This window comes from Tupaia chinensis, unplaced genomic scaffold, assembly GCF_000334495.1.
Source record: "Tupaia chinensis unplaced genomic scaffold, TupChi_1.0 Scaffold000248_1, whole genome shotgun sequence".
NCBI lineage: Eukaryota > Metazoa > Chordata > Mammalia > Scandentia > Tupaiidae > Tupaia > Tupaia belangeri.
Window position 1 is genome coordinate 1378138 of NW_006159726.1, and position 8655 is coordinate 1386792.

The following is an 8655-nucleotide window of genomic DNA, read 5'->3' on the forward strand; positions in this document are numbered from 1 at the left end:
AAAAAAAAGAATTAGCTCAAGTCATTACAGAGGATTAAAAGTAACTTGATCTGCCATCTGCAAACTGAAGACCCAGGAAAGCTTCCAGTCAAAGTCTGAAGAGTAGAAAAACTGGGGAGCCAATGGTGTAAATTCCGGTCGAAGGGCAGGGGAAGGTCAATGTCTCCATTCAGCTAGGCAGGTAGGAAGGGATGGCCTCTCTTCCTCTATTTTTGGTCTATTTAGGCCCTGAATGTATTGGATGACCCCCACCCACACTGAGGATGGCCATGTACTTTACAAGTCAATCAATTTGGATACTAATCTTACCTAGAAATACTTTGGACACACGTGTGGCCCAGTCAAGTTGACACATAAAATTAACCATCACATAATTTTTACAAAGATTTTTATTGAAATTTGGCATGTGAGTTTCTATCTTTTAATGTCAGGTTTTTTTTATAAAACAAGTAGATAATGCAACATTTTGAAGATATCTTTGTTTGGAAGATATTTAAACAGGATTAAAAATTTCATGCCTATCTTTTTTATAAGTGTGCAGATACAAAGGTTTTTAGATGTGTCACCCATGCTCATTGTTTTCTGCAACAAAAATAACACAATAAAAGAAAATTTCTGAACATCTATGTACTTTCAAACAGAAGGTAATCTCTCTTTCAATACAAAAAAAATCTCAACTTCTCATTTCAAAGGGATAAATTATGTGCTTTTACAAAACAAAAAGGTTTTGCAAAATAACAAAAGTTAGGATCATTTGTCATCCCAGAAAAGATCAGCAAATTTAGAACCCCTATTTAAGGTAAAAGAAAAATGCATGCCAGCTATGTGATTCAGCAGTACAGCTACACTTCCTGATGCCAAGGCTATATGGAGAGGTCCAGGTTTGCATCCCGAGGTCTCCCTGTGCATGTCCGGTGGGTGTCTTTCTCTTTTGTAGAATAAATAAATAAATAAATAAATAAATAAACATTTTTTTAAAAAAAGAAAAATGCAGAAGTCATCTTTAGGTTTCACTACTTTTAAATGTATCTTTGCATAAGCAATTTTCGTGGTTATTGCCCATCCCATCAAGAAGTTTTATACAGATTATACTATTTAAGATATTGGGTCGTAAGAAAAGTCATGACATGTTTTTGCATAGAAAAACATAGAAAAAATACATCATGACTTTTCTGATGACCCAATAATATAATCCATAAACCTGCCTAAATGAATATTCAAACTACAATCCCCACAAATGCATAGGCAGTAAGTCAACATGCAAGGGTGCCTGGGCCATCAATTGTATATATTTTTTAATTGCCAGAGGACACATGCGTGCCAGATAAAAACAGAAAGGCAAAGGGAGAGAGAGGAAGAAAGCCCGTCTTAATGGGTTGTGGTCATTCCACAATCCCTTCTCCTTCTCTCTAACTCATCATAATCCTGAGCACATAGGAACACACGTCTGACCTGTCCTTCAAGCCTCCAGGACTAGGACTTGAACCATGATGATTCATGTGGTATTTGGCTCCCCTAACCACTAGGCTATGAGATTGACCCTTCATTTTTTTTTTTTAATTTTGAGAGGTTTTTGCTATAGGGCGCGTGCGCTTGCCAGACAGACAGAGAGACATAGAGACAGAAAGCGAGAAATCACCCCCCCAGAGGGGATGGTCACGCCGCAATCCCTTCTCCTCCATTCTCCTCTCGGGATCTTGGGCACGCATGCACACATGCCTGACGTGAGTTTTAAGCCACCGGGTCCGGGACGCGAACCGCGGTCGACTACATGGGAGTCCAGCGACATAGCCATTACGCTAACTGCTGGTTCCCTATTTTTTTTTTAAGAATTATTTCCTTTATCATTATTGTTATTTTTAATTTGACCAGAGCAAGACACAGAGAGGGAGAGAAAGCAAGAAAGCAAGTTGTTATGTCCAAGACTTGAACCGTGGTCAGTCATGTGGGAGTCCAGAACCCCTAACCACCATACCAACTACTGACTCTAGCCTTGTATTTTTTTAAATTCTTATTTAATTGCCATAAAATTCACATGACTTAAAATTTAACATTTCAAAGTGTACTATTCAGTGATCTGTAGTATATTCACAATGTTGTGCAACCTTCTCCACTGTCTAATTCTGCAACATTTCCATCATCCCCTAGTAAATGACCATTCCCACTCTACCCTCCCCCAGGCCCTGGTAAGTACCAGTCTGCTTTTGATTCCATTGTACTTTGAAGCTCCCATTTTTTTCTCTCAGAATAAGGCACCTACTGTGTGTCATACTTGACTTTTGGGAGTATGCCAATTCGATCAGCATAATAAATATCAAAGCCTATTTAATTCTTTATTTCTTATTGAATTTTAATTAATGAATTAATTTATTTTTATGGGAGAGAGATATTTTTGTTGGGGTCTTGCCATATCATAATTCCCCAGCTCCAACCTCCCAGCCAAGACCACAGGTTCACAGCAAACATCTCATCCTGGTTTTTATTTGTTTTATTATTTATTTTTGTAATTTCGCTACAGAGAGAAAGAGTGAAAGCACCTCCCAGGGAGAATGACCACACCACAATCTTTTCTTCTTCACTCTCCTCTCTGGAGTTTGGGCACACACATGCACACACATAAACACACTACTGGTATGTTTCTCAAAATGCTGGTTCTAAGATGTGAACTGCACAGTTAACCAGCTGGTATCCAGTCACCCTAAACACCATGTCACCCACTGACCTGATCCTGGTTTTAGGTTGGGCCAGGAACTGAACCTTGGACCTCCCATGTAGCCTTAGCTATAGTACAACAATGCCTTCCTACTTGTATCACCACAGCTAGGTCTAATTTCTTTCTTTCTTTTTTCTTTTTTTTTTGTAGATTTTTGCCATAGGGCACATGGGCTTGCCTGAGAAAGGTAGAGATAGTGAGAAGGAAAGTGAGAAATGACCCTCCCAGGGAAATGGCTACACTGCAATCCCTTCTCCTCCATTCTCCTCCAGGGATTTTGGGCACACATGCACCCATGCCCCACATGATTTTTTAAGCCACCAGATCTGGGACTCAAACCGTAGTCAGCCATGTGGAAGTCCAGCGCCTTAACCACCATGCCGCCTGCTGGCCCCTGATTTCTTACTTTTTAAACATTAAAAATATTGTACAAGAGTCTGCCAGATAATGTGGTAGTTAAGACAGCTGTATCTCAAATGGTCAACTGCACAGTTTGAGTTCCAGACCTGGTGGCTTGAAATACACACTGAGTGCATGTGTGTGTATGTCCAAAAATCCCGAGAGAAGGATGGAGAAGAATGGATTGTGGTGTGGTCATCCCCCTGAGGGGTGCTTTCTCACTTTCTCTGTCCCTCTTTCTCCAATGAGTACACATGCCCAATAGCAAAAATTAGGAAAAAACATAATGATTCTAATTATTTCTTTCCGAAGTATACAACACACCTTTACTAACCACAGTTTCTACAATACTGTAGATGTTCAGTAGATCATAATTGAATGAATTTCCTTTCCTATTTTAAATCTTTCTGTCTATAGCACCCCCTCCCCCCCCTTTTTTTGGAGAGGTTTTTGCGCTCGCCAGACAGAGAGAGAAAGAAAGACAGCGAGAAAACACCCCCCAGGGGGGATGACCATGCCGCAATCCCTTCTCTTCCATTCTCTTCTTGGGATCTTGGGCATGCACGCACACACGCCTGGCGTGAGTTTCAAGCCACCAGGTCTGGGACTCAAACCGCGGTCAACTACATGGGAGTTCAGCGACACAGCCATTACACTAACTGCTGGTTCCCCTTTTTAAAATTTTAGATGAACTGTCTGCACTTGTTACTATTGTGAAGCTCTTTTTTCTAGCTCACATGCTTCCCCCTCACCTCTCTCCAACCCTGGGCATGCTTGGAGCACTCTGACTCAGAATGGGAGTCCCTAGGGCCAGTGGAAGCCTCCTTAGCAGCATGTCATAATCCTTCTCTGTTTGTTGATTTTCTTCCTATGGCACAGGTCTCCTCTATTCTCAAAAGCCATAAAATGTGGTTGCTTCTGAGTTTTCCTGGCTCTCTTTCCTCCAAGTATCTCTTCTATTTTCTTGAATTAGTCTGAATGCCATGCCACATAATCAACTTGAACTCTAACCAACAGCTTTCTCTGAGGTAAGGAAACCCAGAAGCTGGTGATCATCTGGAAATGGGATAATGAAAGGGGAGAACATACAGGGATAGGAAAGACATGAATTAATGCCACAAAAATTAGCTCATCAGGGACCAGCAGTTAGTGTAATGGCTATGTCACTGGACTCCCATGGAGTCGACCGCGGTTCGCATCCCCGACCCGGTGGCTTAAAACTCACACCAGGCGTGTGTGTGTGCGTGCCCAAGATTCCGAGAGGAGAATGGAGGAGAAGGGATTGCGGCATGGCCATCACCCCTGTGGGGTGATTTCTTGCTTTCTGTCTCTGTCTCTGTCTGTTTGTCCGGTGAGTGCACGCACCCTATGGCAAAAACCTCTCCAAAAAAAAAATTATCACATTAAGATGGAACTAGAACAGTTTGCCTGATAAATCCATCCCTATTCAAGGATGTCATAGTAAGTATATTCTTTCTCTTTTTCTTTCTTTTTTTTTTTAACATATGAAAATCAGTCCATTCCTCTTAGATTTCTTTGGTATCACTATCAGGCAATCATGGTATCCACTACAGAAGAGCCAATGTTGACTTCTGACAGCACTGCCAATGTAGGACAAGGGCAACTTTGAGTGTGAGCTTGGATCTGGGTTTGGGCATGAATAATGGAATAATGCTCAGGGTTAGTCAGAAGAGGAAGTGAAGCCTCATATACATGGGCCCAAGTTTGATCCTGGGAATCATGTAGAGAGACATACATACCATCACTCATACAGGATGACAGGGACAAGAAAGTTCTAAACTAATTTTTACCAAATCTTCTCCCCTCCCATACCACAAGGCAGTCAGGGACAGCATATGCTATCTTATCCTATCTTATCTTATCGTTCCTATCCCTTCTCTTTCCTCTCATATGAGAATGCAATTTGTTCTAAAGAGGACTTACACTGCCCTGTGGTCTGAAGTGGGCTCTTACAACGAGCAATTCTATTATAATCTAGAACCTAGCACATCCAGACTGCCCCTTGACAGTTTTTTCTAAAAGCCCTTTGAACAAAGGCCTAGGTCTTAGCCAATTTAGTATTCTCCTATGCCTTACGCAGAACTTGGCATTCAGGAGGTGTGTAGACAATCTCAGCTGAATGAATGAATAAATGATGAGAATAATGAACAAGCATGTAAGAGTGAAAGGAAGGGCAAAAGTGCATTTAAAACCACAACAATCAAGATCATCTCAAAGCCCATGGGTATGCTATTCATCCCAACCTCCGCAGGAACAGAAAAAAATTCAGCCCAGGGCTAGCGTGCATACTGGGCAGCCCTACAACTACCCTGAAAACAGGATTTAAACACCGGCATCAGAGCAAGAAGAGTGATGCTGGGCCTAGTGGAATCCCAGCTCTAAATCTCTGCCTCTTCCACATTCTGACAATCTTGGCTGATTTATTCTCCTTTGGTTTTATGATCTGAAGATTCTCACATTGCTAATACATTACTCATTTTAGCTATATAGATAGTAGGGTCAAACAAAAAACTTAACTGGAGTTCAAAAGTGACTAATGGTCATATAGACCTGATTTCACTCAGAGGGATCACCTGCTCTCTTGCTTGCTTGAGTAAATGTATAATTTAGAAAATTCTAATTTTCACCTACTCCCCTTCCCCCCCCTCGCCTTTCCACTACCTTTCCCTGTCCCCACCCTGGGGGCTGGGTAAATTATATTGCCTACTAATTGAGCATGTTGCTCCTACAGCTCAGTAATGAGTCAGAAGGATGTGGCTATGTCTGCTCTTCTGGCTTACTCCTCTCATAAACATTCTGAGTGACAAACTTTTTCTTTGGCTTAGGGTCATAAAGAGAAAAAAAAAGAAAAAACTCTTAATTTTTTTTCCAACTTAAGACTTCAGTGAAATATTTTCCACCATCCTCAGCAAGACATAATATGTCATGAATTGAATAAGTTAATGAGAAAAAGATGGATGCCCCCCCCCCTAGTCTCTCAGGGACTTGGGCATTTTGCCCCTCTAAGGACCAGTTACTCTCTAAGTCTTTCAGGCTCTCTGAGAAGTTTCTGGTTTGGGTCTGGTCCCATGATACTGGAGATTAGCTTGTCTCTCTCTTCAGTGATCTACTGTTGAATTTACCGTGAACTTGGACACACTTCCCAATGAACAATCCTTAGGGCCTGGTGCCTCCCAGGAGCTGTCAAATAGGGAATGGCCCCTAGCAAGCTTTGCCAAGTGTCAACTATGAATTACATCAATATAGCTCTTTTTGTATTTTATTTAATCTCTGGGTCAAAAATGTACCTTAAAAAGAGCATCCAGAGCTAGGCATTTAATTGGTTCTCTACCATCTGGCTACAACCCACCTTGGCAACCTTATTTTCCACAGCTCCTTTCCAGCTCTAAGCAAACAGTGTACCACCATTGCCTGAACTCTCTTCCTGCCTAACATGCTCTTCCCTTAAACTAACCTAAATCTTTTCCCTTTAGAGTGAGTTGGTGGAGATAACATGCTAATAATTTGGTGCTTTTTCACACTGATATTCTTTAAATATTTGCTCACTGGTTTTTAGTATGTGCGATGGAAGAAAAAGCTGTTTTTTTATTATTATTACTAATAAAAACAATATAAAGAAGCAGACTTGCTTTCTAATTCCTTTCCAAGGGCTGAACAAAGTCCATGTTCTGAAAAAAGGTCAACAATACCTTTCTTTTAAGTAGTTTCTGTTCTCTCTTTGGTTTTATTTCATAATTTCCCAAGTCACATAACTTTTTGGAAGCTTATTATGAAGCTTAAAGTACAGCTTATTAAAACTATCACTCTTTCTTGGTAGGTAATCCCTACCAAACATTATTTGGGTTCAGAAGTTCATTTGATTGTAACTAGTCTTAGGTGGATAGAAAGGCTTATAATCATTATACCTCCATGTTTAGCATAAATATTCAATGGAAATAGATAAAATATATATTTGTATAATACATATATATGATATATATGTATATCATATCTAATATTATAGATACATATTGCAACCCTATCTCCTTAGGTAGAAGCAGAATCCAATTACATTTCACCAATTTAGTGAGAATGTACAAAGGCAAAACTGAGGTAAGAGGCACTGTGTTCACTCCAGGATGCTTTCAGGCTCCTCATGGGACCTTTGTAAATGTGAATCCTTTGTGGAACTTTGGCTTTGCCAGATACATCTTGTTCTAGATCCATATACTCAACACCCTCACCTTCATTATTGCCCTCATCTTTAAGCTCCTACACAAGACTCCAGTATGTTCCACAACTAGAACTTTGCTACTCAAAGTGTGAATCACAGATTAGCAGAACTGGTATCATCTAGGAGCTTGTTAGAAATGTAGAATCTCAGACCCCAGCTCAGACTCCTGAATCAGAGCAGATTTGTGTGCACATTAAAGTTTAAGAAACTCTAGTCTAAAACACACATTAGTCTTGTGTTCTTTCCATGACTTCTCATGTATGATTTGTGGATTCTAGAGAGCAGTTACCATATTCTGAATCTTTTGTCTCCCGCGGCTTTTAGCTGGGCACACAAGAGGTGTTGGGGCACTTTTGTTGCAAGATTGTTCCACTGTTTAGTTGAATCCAGCCTTGGAATAAGAGAAAGAAGAGGAAATATTCCTTTTATAGCTCTCACTATGGCTCAACCTTTACAAGTTCAAGTTTAACTTTTTTTTCCAGGAAGCAAAAGAGCTATTTTTCCTTCAAGGCCTATGATTTCTATGATTCTGTAATTGAGCTCCAAAGGCTGTTTTTAATTTGATCTCAAGTGCAATTCATGAGGACAACTTCAACAATACTAGTTCCCCTTTGGGCAAAAATACTCCCATTGGAAATCCAGAAAGTGTCTTACTGAGTAAAATATTTCTTAATTTACTGTAAAAAGTATATTTAGAAAAGCAAATAATCTCTGACAGGACATAGAGCTGTGAACTCATGAAATGCAGTGAAGAAGAAAAAGGAGACTGAGCCCTTTTTGTACACACACACACACACACAATAAAGATAACATATCTTGACTTCCTTGGTGGACTTCTTTGTAGCAAGCATCACATATCAAATATAATTATGTAGGGAGCCTAATCGGCTATGCACCTTCAAAAATTTGGGCTTTAAAAGTAAGACTTCAGTTCTAATGGCATGAGTGCCTCATGGGCTTCTGGGATACTGAAATTAAGGATCAAGACAAAGACAGAAGAAAGTTGCATCAATATCTTGGGTTAAGTATGGAAAAATAAGAGTTGTTGGGACCAGCAGTTGGTGTAATGGCTATATCGCTGGAGTCCCATGTAGTCAACCGCAGTTTGAGTCTCAGACCCAGTGGCTTAAACTCACTCCTGGCACATGTGGGTGTGTGCCCAAGATCCCAAAAGGAGAATGGAGGAGAAGGGATTGTGGCGTGGCCATCCTTCCTGAGGGGTGATTTCTTACTTTCTGTCTCTCTGTCTCTATTTTTCTGGCGAGCGCACGTGCCCTGTAGTAAAACCCTCTAAAAAAAAAAAGTTGTG

At 40.4% G+C, this 8655-nt stretch overlaps 1 pseudogene; it reads right to left on the bottom strand.

The window, feature by feature from the left end:
* LOC102490587 (heat shock cognate 71 kDa protein pseudogene) overlaps positions 1-8655 on the bottom strand; it is a 101348-nt pseudogene that overhangs the window by 89258 nt on the left and 3435 nt on the right.